Source organism: Diabrotica undecimpunctata, chromosome 9, assembly GCF_040954645.1.
Source record: "Diabrotica undecimpunctata isolate CICGRU chromosome 9, icDiaUnde3, whole genome shotgun sequence".
NCBI classification, from domain to species: domain Eukaryota; kingdom Metazoa; phylum Arthropoda; class Insecta; order Coleoptera; family Chrysomelidae; genus Diabrotica; species Diabrotica undecimpunctata.
Window position 1 is genome coordinate 25288152 of NC_092811.1, and position 23643 is coordinate 25311794.

At 32.5% G+C, this 23643-nt stretch overlaps 1 protein-coding gene across 6 annotated transcripts in view; it reads left to right on the top strand.

The window, feature by feature from the left end:
* Positions 1 to 23643, top strand: part of LOC140449695 (uncharacterized) — a 189127-nt gene that overhangs the window by 49917 nt on the left and 115567 nt on the right. Inside the window, exon 1 of one of the 6 annotated variants that reach the window (XM_072542987.1) lies at positions 15626 to 15886. The exons of the other annotated variants lie outside the window; for them this stretch is intronic. The gene's annotated coding sequence lies outside the window, so the exon portion shown is untranslated. Of the gene's footprint in view, positions 1 to 15625; positions 15887 to 23643 lie in introns of those variants that run through there. 6 annotated transcript variants of the gene reach the window in all.

A 23643-nucleotide genomic window follows, 5' to 3' on the forward strand; every position in this document is an offset into this window, starting at 1 on the left:
TTCTCTCAAAGATATCAGAAAAGCATAAGTCAACAAAAATCATAAAAACTGACATTATAGGTCCATGTATTTACCCATAAGATATAAAAAAAGTTACGTTTTCAATAAGATACTTCAAAAGATTTATATCGTCTTTACAAGAATAAAATAATACGCCACAATAAAAAAATGTATGTTTATTAAACTTTCAAATTTAAACAAACATGAATTTATTAAATGAGGAGGTGGCGTTCAAAAAAGGATTTGTCAAAATAAATCAATGTTGAGATTTTGGTGTCATTTGAAAATTTATTTTGAACCCCACATGTTAGTAAATAAAAGTTTGTCAAAACGAATTTTGTTGTATGATTTTTCACATATGAAATATAGTTAGCGGTACAAAACAAGTTTTGTCCACTATAAGTAGTTAATCACAAAAGGTTTAGTTACAGGACAGCATTCGCCCTACCCATGATGCTCTGTTGTTTGAGGTTAGGAGTTATCACAGTGTTTTGTTCAGCTTCATTCTTACCGTGTCGCAGAGCTAGTAGTGTTTAATTTAATATTAATTAGGATGAGTGGAGTTATTGATGACTCTTTTGTAAGTGTGGAAGATGGAAATGATGGCTCTAGGAAGAGGACTATAAATCCATGAAAGAGATAATTGGCAAAGAAGATAAGACTAACCCAACCTAAAGGTTACAATACCTTCAACCTGTGCTCACATTCCTCTAAAAATTTTTTGTGTAAAAGCTTTACTCCCAGTGATTGTTCTCATGTAAGGAAAAACTTGCTATCTGTGCCCAATAAAACAGCTCAGGACAACTTCATTTCAAGGCATGTGTCCCTTCAAAACATCAAAAGAAGAACGCCACAAAATACAAGCAACGAGACACGGTCCAACTCTTGTTCTGTTGAGTACACTTTGATTAAGCAAAACACAAAAATTATCAAGGTATGTAAGAAGATTTTTATGTCAGTGATGATAGTCAAACCTACCAGATTAAGCAACATTATAAAATGTATTTGTAAGGGGGAACATCTAAATTAGAATAGGGGGGAGCGACCGCAAATCAGCGAAGACAGCTGGCAAAAAGGCGCGTGTAAGAGATTTCATAAAAAAGGTTAAGAGGTAAAGAAACACATTATTCTAGAAATAAATCAAAGCGCATCTATTTGGATCAGGACATGAACATCACAAAAGTATGGAAAATGTATAATAATTTACAAGATGAGATCTCGAACAAAGTATCAAAAACGATGTTTCGAAGAATTTTTCCAACCTTTAATATTGGATTTCGCTCCCCAGCGTCTGATGTGTGTAGATACTGCTACAAAATGAAACATTTCATCAAAACCACAAAGGATCCAGCTAAGAAGATTGAGTACATGACTAACAAACGAGTTGACGCGATTCGTGCAGCAGCATTTTATTAGGCTATGAAAAAAGAAGAGTCTGGTTCACTCACTATGTGCTTCGACTTACAGCAGATTCAACCGTTACCAAAATCACCGATTCAAGAAGCATATTACTCTAGGCAAATTGGATTATACTGTTTCTGTGTTGTTGAGGTTCTACTGAGGCCTCTTCAGCTCTTTTGTAACACCTTCAAAGCCTGGATCTACCTGAAAATGTTACATCAATCAAACTTTTGTGGGATGGGTGTGGTGCTCAAAATAAAACAATTTCGATGCGTATACTTATTCTCTTTTTGATCAAAACAAAGTTCAAAGTAACAGACATCACAATTACATTTCCGGTGAGAGGACATCTGCCTGCCAACCGAGTGTTTGGACGAGTGGAAAAACGGTTGCGTAAAGAGCCAACTATCATCCACAAAGAAACCTACATCGATGTATACAAATCAGTTGGAACTGCTTTCGGCGTCTGGACGGTATCTCAGACTGCAAGAAAATTTTCATAAAAAGAGAAGTTGTTAATCGACAAATTAAGCTCTTGATCAGAGGCCTAATGAACTTTGTGTTTGAATGTGAGACGGAGGCATGGAAATCTCTTTAAAAGAAACGTTGGCCTGCTAAAAAATGCGCCTTATTAGAGATAGATGAGATTCCACTCGGTCACAGCATACCTCCAGCCAAAAAGAAAGATGTTGACAAGCTTTTGACGCAGATCTTTGGGAAAGAATGGAAGGACGTTCAAACACTATATTGATATCTTCTTATCCTTGTATCTAACAACGTCCATGGAACAGAAGAAGCTGACCATGATAAAGAAAACTGTGACTGTCTAGAGGAAGATGTTGGGATGCACGTTTGAGTTTTGAATTTTACAATGTTTGACTTTTGAATTTTTTGAAGTTACATTTAATTTTTGATTTTATACTCATAAGTCATAAAGGTATTGCTGTTTATATCAAATTTATTGTTTTATAAGTTCATTTTTTGACCTATACCTATCTACATGATCAATCAAAAGAGGATTAGTCCTCATAGAGTTTATTCAAAAGAATTTTGGTCCATACCGGTCGATGAAAACGCGTTTAGTCCATTGAATAAACCTATTTTTTATAAAATAAGCACATAATATGTTACTTGTATATTTATTTTTAGTGTCCAGAACTACCAAAATTCTATCATTAGAAAAAAATTGTCATAACCACAAACATGGAAAATAAAAAAATATTTTTTTGATTTCCTGAACATTTTTCTAGTTGTGACAAATGCTTTTTTGAACGCCACCTGCTCAAATACTCTAAAAAAATAAACAATAAAAAACATTATTGTAAATAATGTTATAAATAAAGCAGATTGCAACCGTTAAATAACTGAAATAAACTTCATACGCAAATTAATTTAATAACAACTTTAATATCTCAGCATAAAAAAATGATAATCAAATGAATATTGGACTGCAATATAATTCGAATTTAATAGCCATTGTTTCGTTTATCTTAAAATTGTTACAAGAAAAAAACAGAGATTTTCATGAATATTTCTATACTTAATTAATTATTAACAAAAATAGTTATTTTAAATTTTTTTTTTTAAGTTCTGTAGAATAAATAGGAACCGCCATATCTTAACCAATTTTTGTCTTACAGAAAAACAAAAAACAAATCGACTGGTCCAACGAAGACTGTAGTAACTCATTTTTTATGTAATTGAGATAATTATAAAAATGTATTTACACTGTTACCAAAATTCATTAATCTATTAAATGGATGTTTTTATAGCATTAAGTGATACTTTTAATAATGATCTTACAAGGGTAAAACAGATTTAAGACAGAAATGGTCATAAGTGACTTTTGAATGAGTTACTATAGTTTTCGATGGAGATATTTTTAAAGTAATAAATACCAGAATTATTTGTTTCTTAACTTTATTTATATAAAATGCTACATTTTGAAGAAGCTACTGGTATAATTTGCAGTTTTATATTTTAATTCAATTTTCCTCATCCGACTCTTCTTCGCTCTCAACTGAATCAACTTCGAGCTCGACTTTAGGAGGTACATAACTCTTTGAATTAAGATTTTTATAAAATCCATGGTACATTGTGGGTATTTTGCCGGTATTACACAGCCACAGTAATCCTTTTAGCTTTTTTTCTTCAATTGGTAATGGTGCATCATACAGTTTCGGTGGAAATTTGATAGTAGTGGAAGGCCGTCCTCTGCATTTTCGATTTAATTTTATGTCACAACCTCTAAAACCATCATCGAATTCGTATTTAAACATTATAGAATTTTGGTCATGCGAAAATTTTATTTCTCGTATTTAGCTAACTTTTATTGATTTCTTTTCGTTGTCCAATTCTCGGTATCAGTCAGTTTTTTAAAATTAAAAAAATTATCTTGGGACATTTCCGTAACATCATAAACTCTTCCTGTAGTTTTAGCCATTCTAATTAATGTAACCCACTGTTCTGGCACATATACAACCGATTGCCTTTTCTTTGCATTTTCGATAACAGCATGCATACTGTCACCCTCGTTCTGAGTGTAGCCTTTTTCCAGAAATCTGTGAATAATATCAATATGAAAATGAGCAAACATCGAAAACACAAAACGATTCCTATTTTGTCCCCCACAGTTGTCTGAGTAGAATATTATCGTTTTAACACTTTGTTGTGCCTTGAGATCTAAAAATTTCCAGAGGCAACTGGCAATTTCATTAGGACCTCTTTTAGCCACCTGCTCGTGCCATACATAGCAGTAACCCTGATTATTTACAACATCATGACAGCAACGAGCAATAAAATCCCACTTTCTCGTATGATCTTTTAACTTCCAAAATTCATTGAAAAAAAGTCTCTATCTTCTTTAGCTATTTTGGTAGCACATTTAAGTCTACATGTGTCTGCGCATGGTGCACCCATCTGTCTTCCTTTAATTTGAATACCATTTCGATTTTCATGTTCAAGTCCCAGGTTTAGACTTGTTTTAGATTTTTCATCCGCCCACTTACTAGCGTCTCTAATTCTTTTCCTACTTACTGTCTCTATATTGCCTCTGCTTCTTCTCTTTCTATTTGTGGTTGCTTCAGTTATATTCTTATTAGGTTCAATTATTACTTCAGGGATGTTTTTGTCTTCTGTCGGAATGTAATCTGGGTCAGTATTAGAGTCTGCATGAAATGGTTCCTCATCGCTTTCCTTCTCAATTATTTCATTTTCATTCCTATTGGCTTCATTCTCTTCTAAACTTACTAAAATTAAACAAAAATGAGGTAAATGCCTACGTAATATTTTTTCATGCGGAATTTAAACCAACCTGTAGAACATTCAGGATTAATATCAGTCTCGTGGTCACCAGGATCCTCATTCGCCTTTTTGTATTTGCTTTCTTCTACAATACTTTCAGCAATATGTTTACCTTAAAAAATAAGTAGGTTTTTACTTTGCTGTTATTATTTTAAATAAATTATTATAAATTTACCTTCAAAAGAACGATAAGAAATATCCGTTTCAGTGTTTTTATACGCTTTCTCAGCTAATTCCAATATTAACTCACTACTGGAACACATTATGGCAATTATAACAAAACTAAACTTTTGAACATAACCTTAAACTAACGCAGAATACCGTAGTAACTCATGTTACGATACCTATGCTATCGCCTCAGATAACAACGAAGACTATTGTAACTCAAGATACGATGATTTTCTACGGTTGTTTTTCATATATCGGAGATACTATAAAACTCTTACACGTAATATTGGTTGCATAACTACGTTTACTGAGATACGATTCTTTCCTGGGGAAGATATCATTATGTTTTATTGTTTTGCGCTCGTAACTCAAAAAGTGGAAAATTTGAGTTACTACAGCCTTCGTTGGACCAGTCGAAATGATCAGAAAAGCAAAACCTATATTTTTTACTTCTTAAAATTTTTCGTATCAATAATACTTTTTAAGTTATTTTGAAAAAAGGTATTTTTTTTTCAAAATTTCAAAAAAATTTCCTTTAACTGTAAAACCAAGCTTTATCAAAAATAAGCACGTTGAACATATTAAACAGATTATATAAAAATACATAAATAAAGTAAATTGTAAAGCTGTAACGATTAATTTTATTTGAGGTACTAATTAGTGGGTGATTTTTATGATTTTTTTTTTTACAAAAAAAAGGAACCAACTTTATTCAAGCGTAACTCGCTTAGTTTCGATGCCAGAAAGTTAAAAAAAAACAAAAATAAAGTTTTTTTGTTCAAAAAAATTTGACCAGTTTTCTCTGAAAAGTACTTCATTTTTTGGTTATTTCACGTTGAAATATTCGATGTGGAATTTGACAAATAAGAACCTGCTTTTCAGGAGCTACAACTCTCCTTATACTGGGTATACAGACTTCAAAAGTACACGATTTTTGTTTGTTTTTTTATAAGCTATATTTTTGTTAAGAAATTTTTTTCGATAAATACTTATTTTTTGAGTTATTTGTGAAAAACCGTCTAAAAACGTGGTTTGTATTTTAAGAAATGAACATTTTCACTCGCAATTAACTCAAAAAGTATTGACTTGGTGAACAAACTCTATAGAATAAAATTTGCTTAGTCAATTTATCCATTTCCTGACTTATTTTGAACGTATGTTTTTTCACCTCCGAGCAGGGGTGGCTTTCACCCCCCAAGTAAAAGCAAGTCGTGGCTTAAGTCCAAAAGTGAATTAGAGGGTAAGAGGAACCTGAATCCAAAGTTTCAAGCAAATCCGTGATGGTGAGGAAAATATTACACTCCAAAACAGTCATTTACTGGAGTATTGGGAATAAGCCACAATTTTTAAATTTCAAAGTAAAATTGTGACGTGTGTTTGTTTAAAGTAAAATTAAGGCTTTGTCCCAATAAAAACAGTAAATTGTATTCTGAACCAACTTTACATTCTTTATTTACCAGCATAAAGATCAAAAACGTCAAAAAAACACTACAAATTAACAATAGAAGCACAAGCCAGACCCACAGCCGCTAATATGACCTAACATTAATTACGTGATTGCCCGAAGTACAGTGACCTTGAAAGCAGACGAACTTTGCTGAACCTATTAAACCGATCCAGAATAAAAAAAAAACTACGAAGACCTGAAATACAAATTCCGTAAAGACTTAGAAACTCTATAATACGTTTTCCATGCTTTCTGCTTAGCTTCCAAAACAAGAACATTGGTCAAAATTTACAGAAAATTACAATTTATAAAGACGAAACCAAAAAGTTAAGTTCACATAAATTGTCGTTCAGTAAATTAGTACACAGATGTATGTATATTAAGCAATCGAGACTGTGTAGTGTCTATCAGCTTGAACAAACTAATCAAACGTTAAACGGTCCAAAAAGAGGTTATCAAACGTGTCTAATCATGGCAAGCTATAAATAAAAAAATGATCGCATTGATATATATATATATATATATATATATATATATATATATATTTAGTGGATTTTCTTGGGCTTAGGTTGTGTATGTATATATATATATATATATATATATATATATATATATATATATATATATATATATATATGTATGTATATATATATATATATAGTTTGAGTTTAGTTCTTGAACCTTAATATATATTTTTAGTGGATTTTCTTGGGCTTAGGTTCATAAAAAAATTTGATTTGGTACTAAGGCATTTTCATATATTTTTTCGACGTTTCGGCAGGAAATCCATGCCTTTTTCAAGAAGTAATATTGACTAAAAAAACATTTTATGACAGACATAATACGATTTAAAAGTTAAACTTTTGACTTACCAAGCATGTAAAAATTTGTTACTAACAAGTAGACGTCACAATTAAAATAATATTAAAAACATAGGACATACCCACTAAGTCACTACATGTAAAATATTTTAGATCTAATGTGTTGTTTATTGAAGTTAGTTTATCGTTTAAACAACCAGTTATTTTATCATAGGCGTTCTGAGATTGTCTTTTTATGTGTTTTTAAATTAAGTTAAAATATATTTTGTTTAAATTTTTGACATCTTTTTTATCATTTATTGCATTATTATTTTTCTTTATTTGTATAGACTCTAGAAGCTCTCTCTTTTTCCTGTTGGGTTCACTTTTTAGGATCTTGGTTTTCTCAAAATCAAATTTATGTTTTTTTTCGTTTTCATGTTTTGTGAGGGCGGTTGAGTTTTTTTTGTCATATTTGTGGGAACGTATTCTTGAGTTAAGTAGCTGACTGGTTTGTCCAATATAAACTCCATCACAATTCGAGCAGGGAATTTCATATACAACATGCGATCTTTTTAATAGAGGGGTTTTTGTTTTTAATCTTGTAAAATTCTTTTTCAAAAGATTGTGCCCTTTATGAGCAACCATAATATTATGTTTGGACAGAAGATTTGCAATTTGTTCTGATAATCCTTTTATATAGGGAAGAGACATATAGTTTTTCTTTACCGTGTTGGTTTCATTGTTATTATTGTTATTGTAGAATTTATGCAGTTGCGATTTGAAAGTGTTGTCGATAAGGTGGTGTGGGTATGAATTAAGTGTTAGTGCTGTTTTTGCTTTTTTAATGGCCTGAGGTCTATTAATAGGATCGGATAATCTAATAGCTCTATCGGCGAGTCCGATAACTACTGATTTCTTTTGAGACAGGGGATGATGAGAGTTGAAATTCAGATATCTCGATGACCAGGTTTTTTTGGTGTACCATGAAGTAGTTATAGTGCTGTTTTCTCTATGTAAGGTCAGGTCCAGAAAATTAATTTGATGATTTTTTTCAATTTCTAATGTAAATTTTAGTTTTTGGTGAAAGTTATTGAATTCATTTAGTAAAATATCCATTTTATCCTCTGGTGCTAACATGCTATACATTATGTGCTATACATTAATGTAATATGATTGTGTTTATAAATAATGTCATATTATTAAAAAATATATTCGATGGAGTACCTTCTAAAATAAATCTTGCATCATGCCATCCTATAATACACTCTGCAATCTTGTCCTGCGAGGTTATTTGGTTATTTTTTCTTGTATAGAGATCCAATTGGTTATTATCTTCTTCTTATTATTTCTTAATACGAGATCTGGCTACTAAATGAAGATATTGACACTTTAAATATTTTATTCTGATTTCGCACATATTTTATTATTGGTACTGTACATAATAAATATCTCATCGCAATAATAAAATAGTACACAGATACTTAAGCATCACGTTTTAAGCCAAAACACTCCCAAATAATCAATATATATCTTAAATAGCTAGAACTGACCGTACCCTCTCCTTTAAGAAACATCTCGAAAGATTTCTGCCAAATTGAGAATGAGAAATAATATTAATCACATATTTTCTGAGACAACTTGCGGATCACCCGTTTGTTTTTCTGCGATTTTTAGCGATGGCGCTTGTATATTTTGTAGCGAAATATTGTATTCGCGTATGGATGAACACACGGTATGTCGATACTCAACTTTTTAGTGGGTACTGTTCTAATTATCACCCGATCGTTAAGATGCTATCAGGAACAGACCTGATATTCACCAAAAACCACGTATCTATACACCAAATATTTCCGACTTAAGCCTACGTAAACCAACGAAATATGCCAAAATCGAGGAACCGATTTAAACTCACACAAATGGTGGAAACATGTAAGAGAAAGCACAGATCTTCACATTCCTATAGTACTCGACTTTTGGCACTTTTTACGATTCTCATGAAATCAATAAAATGTATCACTTCCATTGACCGGTCGCTATAGAATTTCCGTTGCTAGAGCCTAATGTCGAAAAGTATAACATGAAATTTCGATTTTAAGTTTTGGCAATAAATATCAGACATTTGAAATATACCCAAAAACGCTGAATTTAAACTTTCATATTACAAACGATCTTACGTCACGGGCAATGCTTCCAGGAAAACGGCATTACGTGAAATTTTTAGCTGAAGTTGTGTAATTTTGAAAAATGTACCTACTTGTGCAATCGAAAAGCAGGAGTTTTAAACATTTTAGATCATCTGTAATGTGATTGTTTAAAATTTATCGTTTTTTAGGCATAATTCAAATGCTTGTTATTTGTTGCTTCAAATGCAAAAATTCGAAATCGAAATTTCATGCTAAAAAAGTGATAAATTTTATAGATCTTATGAAAATAGTAAAAAATGGCAAAAGTCGCGAAACGTTTATTTATTGACCACCTAAGATCTGATGTCACAATGAGCGGGAATTTTAAAAACCTTTTCAAATATTTCTAATTTGTGTGTATTTGTCCCATAAGAACTTGGAAATATTGGTTTTTTAAAGTGTTTGAAGAATAAATAAGGACTTTTGGTTATGAGTAAAAGAATGCTTATGATCTAGAAGGTGAAGTGCCGTATGTAGAATCTGTTTTTCTATTATTGAAAGCCCTTTTTTTATGTTCTGCTTTCGTTTATTAAAATTTCTACCAGTTTGACCGATGTAAATTTTTGTACAGTCGTCACATTTAGGTTTGTATACACCACTGTGTAAGTGCTTTTTATTTTGGCTCTTGTTGTTTTTAATATATTTGCCTAAGTTGTTCTGAAAGTTGGTTTTATTCCTTTTTTTTTATATGTTTGGCTACTTTTGTTGCTATTTGGCCTGTATATGTAATCGAGCAGAAGGTACTGGGTTTTTTATCTGGTGGTGGAAATACTAATTTCAGGGCTTTCTTGTGTAGTATTTGATTTAAAATTTTATTAATTGTTTGTTCGTTGTATCCATTGTTTACTGCTATTTGTTTAATAATATTTAATTCTGCCTCAAAGTTGTATTTCCGCATCGGAATTTCTGTTAATCTATGTAACATATTATGATAGGCTGCCAGTTTATGTTGTGTGGGATGGGATGATGAATTGTGTATAGTCGTGTTAGTTCTAGATCATAATCATTTTTTAAATAAAGGCCTTAACCTATCTTTGTTAGAATCTATGGAAATTAACAAATTAAAAAACACAGTTATAATTCTGAATGACCAACTTGAGACAAACAGTTCTCCCCTCCTCAACCTATTTCATTAAAGACTATAAGGTGTAAACGTATACCACAAATACCAAAAATAGATCACTTGAGAAAGGCACTCTACCGAAACAGCTGTAGTGATAAGATTTTATAATAAATTTTGTGGAAGTTTTCAGTGTTTTATTGTTACATAAAATGAATTTTTATCAAGTAACGGTCGAATCCATCAATTATATTGAGAATATTTTAAAGTCATCTACTTTAGACTTTATAGTATATGTCTTAATATAGTATTCACCAAAATAAACAGTACTGGCAATGAATATTGTATTTATTTCTTAATTTATGTGTTCAAAAAGTACACTATTGCGGCGCAAAGAAGCTTCAGAACGTTTTTGTAGATTATCCAACGTAAAGAGTGGTTGCTGGAGTTGTTGAAAACAGGTTATTATCTTTTGTCGTAGTTCAATATCTGCTGACGGTACTTGTAACTTAAATACTGATTCTTTTAAAATGTTTGTGAAGTAAGGTTAGGGAGCGTATCCTTGCGAAATCCGGTTGAAACCATTGTCTGTACATCTGCAGATTTCTTACGAGGCAAAAATTTCGTAAATCTCTAACGAAAATATATATGTCCTCTCTGTAACGCTCTTGATCGACTCGCGGTTTTACATCAAGACCTAAGTAAAAATATGACAAACATGACAAGCCGAGAGCCAGGCTCCGCGGTATTTCAGTGATACACTGACGAGCCATAAAACCGCGGTTTTACTCGCCTATCGATCAGGGCCTTAACAATAACTGGATGCTCGTTCTGATCTTAGCAAGATAAGGACCAATAATCCCATGTCGAGACACCTCGTACCAAATAGCAACTCGTTCACTGTGGATTGGTGTTTCTACAACGCCGTCTGGGCGTTCAAATCCAAAGAATCAAGTTGTTTGTCTATTGATATAACTGTCAAGGCTCTCTGGCATATTTTTTTGCAATGTTTAGTCTTTGTATTTTTGAAAACCATTTTCACGATGGTTTAGTAAAGCACGGTTAATATGACAGTTAATGGCAAATAAGCCCAATAATATAATAATATATATTCTGAGTATATATAATATAATATATAGCCCAGTCTGGTTATGCAAAAATCATCGATTGCTTGGCAAAATTTTTCGCAGATATCTGAAGCTTTTAAGACCTAGGTGAGGGTTACTAGATGACGAATAGATGATAAAGTACTCGTATTTTTACCTTGCTTTTTTTTTAAACAATAATCTATGGTCACAATTTGATTTTTTGTGTATAAGTTTTTTCCCTTATATTTTACATAAACAATATTTATATCATTTTTTTATATCAAGAACATCTTTAAAATTGATAAATAATTTACGGAGATATTTGTAAAAAAGCAGTTTTTTGCACTAATTTATAAATTTTATTAATTTTTTATTAACAAAATAAAATGTTATTAATACATTTCAACATTGAGGAATTACCGTTTTTTAAATTTGTGCGAAATTTCCCCCCGATCGGTCAAATAGTTTAAAAGTTTGTAACGATAATATTTTGCCTACCATAGGGTAAGATTTTGGGGGTAGAAGATTGGGGAATAGAAACTATGGGGGTGGAGTAGGGTAAGCAAAATAAACGCTACTTGTGCGAACGGCACTCAGGTTTTGGTAGGAGAGCTGGGGTCGTGGATAAGTAAAAGACAGGGTGTCGTATTGGGGTAACTACCAGAAAATGAAATAAAGGGTCATAAATCTCTTGGGACAAACAGAATGAAAATAAACCGGAAACACCTCAAGAAATTTAATATAGGGCGCCACTTGAGGTGCCTAATTTTACCTATTACAACCAGCTAGTTGTAACTGGAGATATAATTATTAAACATAAAAAACATATCTTTTTCAAATGGAAACTCAAAAAAAAGGTTAGTTAAAAAAAAATAAAACAAATGTTAAAAAACAAAATTTAACATTTATTTTTGTGTCACCACAAACAGTTACAAAATATAGAGAACACAAGAATGCTCAAAAAAGACAATACAAAATTATAATGACAATAGCTGCAAAATACAAAAATACAAAAAAAACTTACATGTGTCATCTGTTTACAATTTCCAGGAGTTGGAGATACTACAAAAACTTACAAAACTTAAATGTAAGCTAACCTTTCTTTTAAAGAAAACAAAACAAATCAAAAATGCTAAAACGGGCTGTCATAAATTAACATTAAATTTAAAACAAAACTGAACAAATACAATAACAGCTAAAAACAAACCATAAAATTTACTACTTTAAATATTACAATTTTTTTCTTTATATGAAAGCAATTATTACGTTTATTTAAAAAATGTCTATTTAACTATAGAAATTAAACACAAAATGTTACCTTTAATTCACATAAAATTTTGCACTGAAACTTCTGAGGATTAAACGGGATACTGGACATTACTAATATTTCTGGGAACTATCTGGACACGATTGAAGAAAAACTGGATCTATTTGAGGTTAAAAGTTGAAACTGGCACATTCAAATACAAAACTGCTCCAGGAACAGAACAGGAACAAAACGAGGTTGAAGTGGGGCACTTATACACATCTTGTAAACGGGAACCATCTTATTTACTTTTCAGATGTTCACACAAAATTTAAACAAATTGACTGACCTCTGTAACTACACATTGAACTGCTACATACTAAAAAACTTCACTAATTCCGATGAAAAAAAAACAATAAGGAAAAACCATTACGAACTAGATGAAAATTCGGACCAACACCGAAACCACTGCCTCTAACAGCGGCTCCACTGAGAGTGACGAAATTATCTTAAAAAATTGATGGCATAAACTAGAATAAGCAAAACGCTAAAATAAACAAAACACAACGAAAATTAAGACGTAGATTAATTTGAAAACGCAATATCGGGCGGTTTGAACAAAGAAATATCGAAGAATTTGCGCCTGTGACATAAATAAACAATAAAATGATTTATTATCGACGGCGGCGACCTAAAAAAAGAACGAAAGATTATATTGATTTTAAATTGAAGGATACGAACTAAGAAACATTGAAAAAATTCTTCGTTATTATAATGCATATATAAGGGAATTTCAATTAACACATATACGAGGGGACTTCAAAATAAAATGCTACAAGTTATTTAATTTATTTATCCCTGACGCCAAATATTTAAACTATTAAACTTGCTCTATTAATGACACATTTAGCAAATTTCATTCAGGATTATTTAAGACTTAAACTATCTCAGAAGTTAAATGCATATTGCATTTTCATCGAAATTATGTACAAAATAAACGTTTGAAAAAGGGGTATGTTGTTTACTTATAAACAATTGTAATAACTTCTATATTTTTCAAGCTAGAGACTTGTACGTACAACTATTGGATAGCTGGTAAAAAACCCACATTTAAAAAAACCTATGACCAATAGGAACGAAGTTAGGGACTATTTTTTAAAAAAATCATATCTCCATTGTTTATAAACATTAAGAAGTAAAATTTTGCACAAATTTGGAATGAAAATCTAAACTTTATATTGAAATCGGTAAGATAGTTTCGAAACAGATTCAGTTTCTATCAGATGTCGCTATTGCGTCCATAACGAAGCCATGTTATTGTTGCTTCTAATAAGACACAGAAGATTATTTTTCACGTTAAGTACGGCTATGAATAACTATTCTGATGAGACTTTTTAAGTCGAAATACGTATCAATAGATACATAGACGCTTTGAACGTGAAATCAAATCTTTTCTGTCTTTTTCATTTTATATTGAAACTTATAGCTATAAAATTCATCCAATTTTTCGAAACTTACAGCCCTTCGAAACGAAGGTACTTTTGAAAGATCGACATAGGAAAGTGGAGGGGATCACTGTTTCAGCTCCGTTTTTTTTCGAGATCGGAATTTCAAATTGAAACACGTAGGAAAATTTTACATTATCTCGACTTCCATTGCAGCTAGAAGACCCTTTTTTTAATCTGGGGTAGCTCGTGCAGATATGAATAACTACATAGTTTTCACTGGCTGGGAAATATGGGAAACCTCGGAAAATTTAGTCCATTTGAAATCACCGTAAAAACTTACTTTTTTTTTAATTTGGCTGGAATAGTCTGCCGCAGTATTAATAATGATGACATAATTTTCACCCCACCGGAAATCTCGGAAAATCCCGGAAAATCAACATATATTTTTTTTCATTTTATATCAATGATGTAATAATACTTATATATTTTATAAATTAAATTTCAGGTAATTTTTTACACATTATATTATTATATTCCTTATATTAATTATAATTGTTATTTTTTTTAACCAGACTGGGCTATTATCTGATTGTCAAAATGAATGAGGTAGATAAAATTAAACTATTAGAATAATTGTTATTATTTCCAAGTAACGAAACAAAATAACTTTTTAAATTTTTATTTTGAATTAAAATTGTAGTTTACTCTTATTTAATAAAGTAGATATGACACTATTATACTGTCGGCGGATATTTAGCCACAACGTTGTCAAAAACCTTTCCTATATGCTCGATGTAAACTTTTAGATCCTATCTGCAAATAATTTGTAGAAGATAAAGAAGAAATATTCATACTTCATGTCAAAGATGGCGCTGTAAGTGTAGGTTGTGCTAGGTTGGGTCGTGTATATAGTTGTGAAAAATAATGATAATTATTCGTTAATAGTTAAAATTTATGGTGTTTATTCTTCATTAAGTTATGATCAATGAAAAAGAAAAACCCGTCGACAACACAAGCCAAATACGTCCGGAACATCTCGAAAGTCAGGTTAAGCAGCTAAAAACCGACGTGAAATGTGACATTGAGCAGCTCAAGTCGCTTATCGAGGATCAAAATACGGATGCGAGCTTGATTTAATACCAAAAGTAATAACCCCTTAGACGGAATTAAAGTGTTCTAAGAAACTTTTCAAAAATTCCTTCATAGTATTAAAAGCGAAATAGAAAAAGTAAGACCTCTGTAATTCCTTTGAGAAAAGGATGGAACACCATTATCACATAAACGGCCTCGTGTTTAACAATATGCTTAAGAGTGAGACAACAACTACATCAACAAATCAAACAAATCAACAGGTAGTAAAAAGCATTAACAATACATTACTACAAATATACAAATATCCGAAAACGACAATAATTATTGTTATCGAATGGGCAAAAAACAAGATAGACTTGTCGGTTGTCCGTCGAAGTACAGCACGACCAATAATGGCAGTTATGTTTATAACCAAATGGAAACGGAATTTAGTCAAATTAATCGAAATTGAAGCGTAGTGGATTTGTTATAAAATAACTTCTTACAAGAGAAAATGAAGCTCATTATAAATTCCCGCGTAATAAGTTCGGTTACAAGTACTGTTGGTCGTGGAAAGGCCAAATTTTTGCAAGTGTAGGTGGTGCGAAGAAACAGATTACCAGATTGGATATGGGAGATTAAAATCGTTAATTTAGACCAAATAATCTGTGAGTAAAAATATATTGGTTTGCTTTTTTTGACAAACAAAAACACGAACTTTACGTAGAGTTTCTATAGTTTTTTTTTTGTTTTTTTATTAATTGTTTTATTATTGTAATTATTATTGTAAAAATAAATGTACAGTTCTACGAATTTAAATATTATGCCTCTATCTATTAGTGCGATATAATTATTACTCTAATATAAATAAATTGTTCTTCTTATACAGTGAAACTTGGATAATTTGAATCTCAAGAGACCGTTAAAAAAATTCGAATTATCCAAAAATTCGAATTAAAAATATATCCACAAAAAACAAAGATGCCTAAGAAAACATCTACAAATGATAAAAATCAACAATAGTTGACCATTTTTATCGCTTGCAGATATTTTCGTTAAAATTTTTGCCCGAATTTTGCCAACCGAAAAAAATGGGCCAACAAAATTCGGCCAGAATAGGGGAGAGGGGGGCAAGTTGTTACATAATTGATTCTATTATTTATTTGGGCAATAGTAGATCTTTTATATGAAAACTAAAATCGGATTAAGGTAGTTGATACATTTACACAAATAATGTTAATTTTAATTTATTTAAAAAATCATATTTAACATTTTGTTATTATCAATTTAACTCAACTTGTAAATTGTAACAACATACCCCACTATGAGGCAAATTGTTACAGTCCATGGGGTAAGATGTTATAATAGAAAAAAAAATTCTAAAAACTTCCCACAACATTATTTAGTGGTCACAGAAAGAACCCTTGCTTAGCTACAAAAAATATTATAAACATAACACAAAATGAAATAAAATAAAAAATGAAAATCTGAACAAACCTGTTTACAAGAATGTTAAACTAGTCTACAAGAATGTTAAACTAGTCACTATCGGACGAGCAGTGAATACAAATATAAAAATCATCGTCTTTTCCACAAGCAATATGTGCCCACTTTTGACACACAATGCACCGAATCCATTCTTCGTTTTTGGACTTCGAAAATGGAGCTAAACATACCAGACACGTCGATTCCTCATCCTCTTCCGAGCTTTCAGAATCTGATTTTTTTAAGGTGTTTTTGGTAATGACGGTCCGTTTCTTACATTTTTTAACAGTAGTTTTTACCTTGTTTCTTGATTCACCTGATATGTTTCTTTTGGTTGCCCCCACATTTTTTTTTTCTTTGTCTTGCCTTTTCTTCCTCCTCCAAAGCTGATTTAATGGGAGTATCAGTCAAAACAGCGGAAGTTCTTTTCTTCCGACCCCCTTTGGATTTCCTTGGCATTGCTTTTGGATAAGGCTTCAACTCCTGGGGCGTTATATGAGTAGGTGAATCGACAGGTTCATTTATCGCCAAGTTAAAATCTGTGCTTGTAGAAGGTTGCTGTTGGGAAGGAGTTCTATGTGTTTCGGTGCCAATAGGTGCCGGATCTATGACTACTGTTGCGTTTATATTTTCTGTTATTGGCCTATTTGTTACCTCTGCAGGCAAGAATTCATCATCTTGAAAAATTTCTCTGTTGTATGGCCAAATTCCTGTCACACTAAATCCTTTTTGTATATTGAGAGGTGTAACAGCAAGAGGAAATTAATCTTTAAGAACGATAGGTATATCGTAAATGTTTATTACTTTACCGGGATTAGATCTTGACCATGCATCTGCAGCACTATTAAAATATCTTTTAAGTGGGCTAAATACCGTCCTATCAAGCGGCTGCAACTTGTGTGATGTATGTGGCGGGAAACTTAAAAGAACCACTCCATTTTCTTTGCAAAAATTCAACACCGGAATAGACAAATGAGACTCGTGATTATCTAATACCATCAAAACGGGTTTCTCTTTGCTACATCGTACAAACTGGACGAAATGTTTCATAAACAACAAAAAGTTATCACATGTCATCCATCCAGAGGAATGAGACGTACCTACACAACCAGGAGGTCCATTGGCTACCATAACATCTTTGAATTTCTTTCTCGGAAATATTAAAAATGGAGGTACAAAATTTCCAGTTGCGTTGACAGCTAATGCCAAGGTAACAAGTTGACCTCTTTCTCCAGATGTGATAGCACCTACCTGCTTAGTTCCCCTTTTTGCAATGATTTTTTGTAGGCCTTTGGACAGTTGTAAGTCCAGTTTCGTCCATATTGTACACTTCTTGGAGCTCAAATTTATATTTATTATAAACTTCGCCGAGATTGTTAAAAAACTGTGACACATTATGACGATTAAACGCGGTAGCTCGACCCATACTAGTAGCTTCAGGTGTCCGGACTGATAAAGTTCGATGCCTCTTCAAAAATCCATATAGCCAGTCTCTGGAAGCTATTTCATTAACCTTCCAATTTTCCGGAACAGATATTTGGTTGGCTGTTGCATATTGAAATGCAAATTTTCGCAAATCAGAAGTTATAAGACCGTAATAAATTTTAGCAGAATGCTCAGTATATTCGGCAAGTTCCTCTTCTTCAGCATTGTTAAATATTTTTCTGGCCGTAGCATAGCCGACTAAGTTCTTGTTACTGTTTTCAGCACCTAAGTTTGATTTTCTTTTCATATAGCGGTGCAATGTCATAAAATTAACTCCATAGCGAGTAGCAGCATCCCTAATTGATAAGTGTTCTTGTAAAACCGATTGCGCCGCCCTTTCAAATTGTTCGGTTGGAATAATACCCCTTGTGGTTTTCTTGGTATACGTTCGCACCATGTTAAGCTATCTGAAAACAACCAAAACAATTTCATGATAGAAAAATTTAATAAAACCTAATCTGTGTTTCTAACATGCTTTGCGAAAATAAATGTAGGTAGGTATGCTATTCATTACAAACAAATTACTATCTACAAAATATGTCTGATCATAATATTGGATTTTTAGTGAAATCATAAATTATGGTAACCATATTGTAACCATTGTAGGTATTTCGATATATTCTTACATTAACGTGTTCGGGGCAAGCTACACACTTGTACGAAATGAGGTTAAGTCAACGTTTTTTGGTAAATATTGAGAATCAATTACTAACAATAGCATGACAATAACGAGAAATATATACGCTTCAAAACTATATAATACACATATTTATACTACTTACCAATTTCTCACAAATAAAAACAAAAGCCACCTGACAACGGTACAGTTTTAGACCCGAAACCACATTCTAAGCAATAACACTATGATGAATGTCTGACTTGAGTATCAATATCCGTTCACAGATGACGGGTCGGTTGACCCAACTTTCCATAAAATATCGGCAACTCATGATACTTGCTTTTAAAATAATTGTGTAACAACTTGCCCTACTCTCCCCTACCAATTAAAGCATTTGCAAGCTATAACAAATGGTCAATTATTGTCGATTTTTACCATTTGCAGGTTTTCTCATTGGTATTTTTGGCCAAATCTTGGCCGAAACAATCGGCAGATAAAAAATTCCCAGTGAGAACGCATCAGTAAAAAAAATAAAACATTTTGTCTCAAAAAATTTATTGAAAATAAGAATACATATTTGTTACAATTAATGAAAATAGACTAATTTTTTCCAAAGAAATCCGAAATTTTTAGCTGCTTTTTAGAATTTAACTTCTCGGTAATGACAAACGATTCTAAGATGTTCAGTGAACTAAAAATAGAGTGACTTTTTTACTTTCAAAGTACCGTTTAAGTTGCGTAATATGGTGTGTTGCTTCGGCCGCACTCGGAACATGTATTTCTCCCGCCACTGATGATGCGTCGTCTTCATCACTCTCTTGTTTTTCATCATTGTCCTTAAGCACTTCAGCGATGGTCTCCGTATCGGTTATTTCACCACATACTACAACATCTTTATCCACGTTGACAAAATGTTCATAAGAGATGGCAGGATCGGAAATGATCCCCCCCAGCAGTTAACTGAAAGCAGCTCTTCTGTTAAATTGTCGTCTGTGTTCTCCTCCTTTTTTATAAAACCAGCTCTTTTGAAACAGTGTTTGATCGTTTCAGGTGTTAGTTGGTCCCAAGCTTTCTTACACATTCGAGATGCTTGTAGAATGTCTAACTTTATTTTAAGGGTGTCGCAATCTTCCATCAATATGTTTTCAACCAAAAAACGTCTGTAAAAATGTTTAAAAATTTTTATGACACCCTGGTCCATAGGCTGGAGAACTGAAGTCATGTTAGCAGGAAAAAAATAACTTTTACATTTTCCATCAGTGGGATAGTGGTGTGTGCCGTACAATTGTCAATAAACAAAATAACTTTTCTTTTTTCTTTTATGAACTTTTTGTCTAATTTTTTTTCTTAAAACAACGCGGATTAGCCGACTTGCCAATCATCAGTAGAGGCAGTCTTTCCGATCCGTCCATGTTTGCACCAATTAGGAGAGTTACTCTTTCTTTACTTAGTTTTCCTCCGTGACATTTTTCGTTCTTAAATGCTAGCGTTTTGTCAGAAGTGCATTTAAAAATGAGACCCGTCTCGTCAACATTAAAGATATCTCTTTCATCTATACCCTGAATCATCTCTTCCAATTTTTTTTTCCACTGGTTGGCTTCTTGCTGATTAACGGTCCCACTTTCTCCACAAATGGATTTGAAAGAAATTTTGTTGCGTTCTTTAAAGCCGTCTAGCCACCCTGTACTCGCCTTAAAATTATTTTTCCCCATTTCAATAGCAAATTGTTCAGCTTTGCTTCTTATAAGAGGACCACTCACGGGAATCTTCTTCTCCCTAGCTTGTTTGAACCATTTTAACACACAACTGTCTAAATTTGGATTTTCTGGCTCCTTTAACCTTTTTCAATCTTTACCGCACTCACTTTCACTGTTGAGAATTTTTTCTTTATTCTTCAAGTAGGTGGATAATGTGTTAGGAGGAATTCCAAAGTCCCTGGCAATCTCAGATTTTTTCTTCGTCCCCTTTTCCACTTCTCTAATTGCCGCTATTTTTTCCGATAACGTTAAAGTTTTGTATGTTTTCGTATTACCATGCGACGACATCTTTACTCAATACGAAGTGATTTGCGGTGATTGCAATTGCAACGCCAACGCATCTCAACTGAAGGGGCGTGCCAGATGGGGTAGAATTTAGGTGACAGGTACGGGTACAATGTACAATGGCCTTGAATGCCTTGAAACAAGTGGCACGTTAGAACAGAAAAGAATACTACCTCTTTTAGCAGAAATTTCCAGCACGAAATTGGCATTTTTAACTTTTTAACTTATAGAACAGTTCGAATTATCCAAAATATAATTCGAATTATTCACGACTTTTTAACATTACTTATATAGGAAATGCCAGACCAGAATAAAAATTCGAATTAAAGAAGATTTCGAATTAACGAAGTTCGAATTAAGCAGATTCTACTGTATTATGATTACTTTTGATCATATTAATGTAAAATCGCTGACCACATTTTATTGAATTCCAAAACTGTATTCTCGGAAAAAATTTTAATATCCTAGCCTAGCATTTACAAATTTCATTACCGATAAGGATATAAGAACTATAGATGGGTATACTGTCATAAGAAAAGCTAGAAATGGAATTGGGAGAGGTGTGGCATTTTTAACAATATTAAACACCTTCGCTTGGAATTATCCGTACATCATAAATCATATCGATTGTGTGTTGTATATAAACCTCCTAAATTTAATGTCAGACATTTTTTGGTTTGAGAATATCCTATCTGATATTATACCGTGGGTTGAAACATTATATTGTAATGGTGCCTTTAGTGTAATTTGTTAAATACTGGTTGTCCTGATACTAAAATGATCGATTATATTTTAACTACAAATCGAAGATCGATTAATTATATTGTCCTGGAATATGTTGATTTCAATGACCATGAGTTGAGCAGGTGTCAATCAAAATCAATCATGTCCATAAAAATCAAAAAATGAGTTAGCAGCTGTTTCATAATATAAAGAGTGAATCCTATTCTATGGTGTTTTCGGTTTCGGTTAAAAAAAATCATGTCCTGTTTAAAATGAAAACACAATATTAGGTTCCCAAATCAAATGAAATCATGTCCACAGTTGGTTTCAATCATACCACCACATGTCCATTCAGCTAATAGGAGTGCCCCGATTTGACCATGTCAACACATTGTCTGTGTTTTCCCTCTAGGTTATGTCGATAGCGAGTATTGAGTTTGTATTGCACTGTGGTTTAATTTTAATATTATTATAGTAGTTTTTATTAAATAAAATTGAAATTTTCCATGGATGAAGAAAACTTAGTGAGAGTGGGCGATGCCAATGAAGGATCTCGTAAAAATAAAAAGACTGTGGATAAAAAAACTAGAGCCAAGCTTAAGCGATACAGTACTCCAGTGGGATGTCGTGTGTTTTTTCCATGTAAACACATGAACAAAGGTATGAAATGTGCATTAGTTAGGCCTATAGATGCTATTTTTGTTCGAAATATCCTCTACAAAATACCTGACAAAAACACGCAAGATAACACCATTGCCAGTTGGATAAATCAACGTAACATAAAGCGACGAAGGCCTAGGCCTACCTCTGAAAAATCAAAGGCTAAAAGTTTTAGTGTACAATATTCTATACTTTCATCAACCGGTAAAGTTATACCTGTGTGTAGGAAACTTTTCATGCATATTACCATGGTGAAGGGAACAAGATTGACTAATATTTCTAAAAAGGTGAAAGAGGGAAAGGCTGTTAAGGATCAGAGGGGTGGCGATAGGAAGAGTCACAAATCTGCTGCGAACAAGGAATCAGTCCGCCTTTTTTTGAGAAATTTAAGAGGAAAAGAAAGCCACTATAATCGAAAAAAATCGAAAAGGATTTATCTTGGTGCAGACTTAAACATTAAGAAGTTGTGGCTAATATTCAATGATTCTGTACTTGATAATCTTAAAGTTAAGAAATCTATGTTTAGGAGAGTTTTCAATGAATTAAATATCAGATTTTCATTACCAGCTTCTGACGTTTGCAGTACATGCAATAAAATAGATCTTCAGCTGAAAATTGAGAAGGCTAAAGCTGTGAAAGACTTGGTAGTGGTCAACCAATTTATGATGGAGAAAAGAATATACAGATTAAGAGCTAATGCTTTTTATGGGCTCTTAAAGGAAAACAAAGAAAATGAGGTTACTTTCTGTTTTGATCTCCAGCAAATTCAAGCACTTCCCAAAACTCCTATTCAAGACGCGTTCTACAAAAGACAATTAAGTTTTTACTCTTTTTGCATTGTAGCATCAAACGCACAAAACCCCATATTTTACGTATGGACTGAAGAACTTGCAGGAAGGGGTGCGACCGAAGTTTCATCTGCACTTATAAATTTCTTGAACTCCGCTAATTTTTCAAATGTAACAAGACTGCATCTGTTCTGTGATGGGTGTGCCGGTCAAAACAAAAACAATGCCGTTGTTCACACATTAGTGTATTACTTAGGATCAGTGCAAAATGCTTTAGAGGAGATTGTTCTAACATACCCTGTTCGCGGGCATAGCTTCCTCCCCGCTGATCGGGTGTTCGGAAGGGTTGAAAAGTTACTCAGGAAGCAGCCTACCATTGCAACAAAGGAAGAGTACTACAATGTATATAGTTCTGTTGGAGAAGTACGGAAACTTGGAGAGGATTGGGGATTGATTGATGCTAAAAGTTTGGCTACACGATTTAAAAACATTGAAATGATATCTGAAAAGAAGAGGATTTTTGTGAGGAAAGAGAAAGCTGTCAACCGCAATGGACAAGAACTTACTGTTATCAAAGTGAAATCGGCACAGAATTTTAGGTTTGAAAGTGATTTTGAAACCTA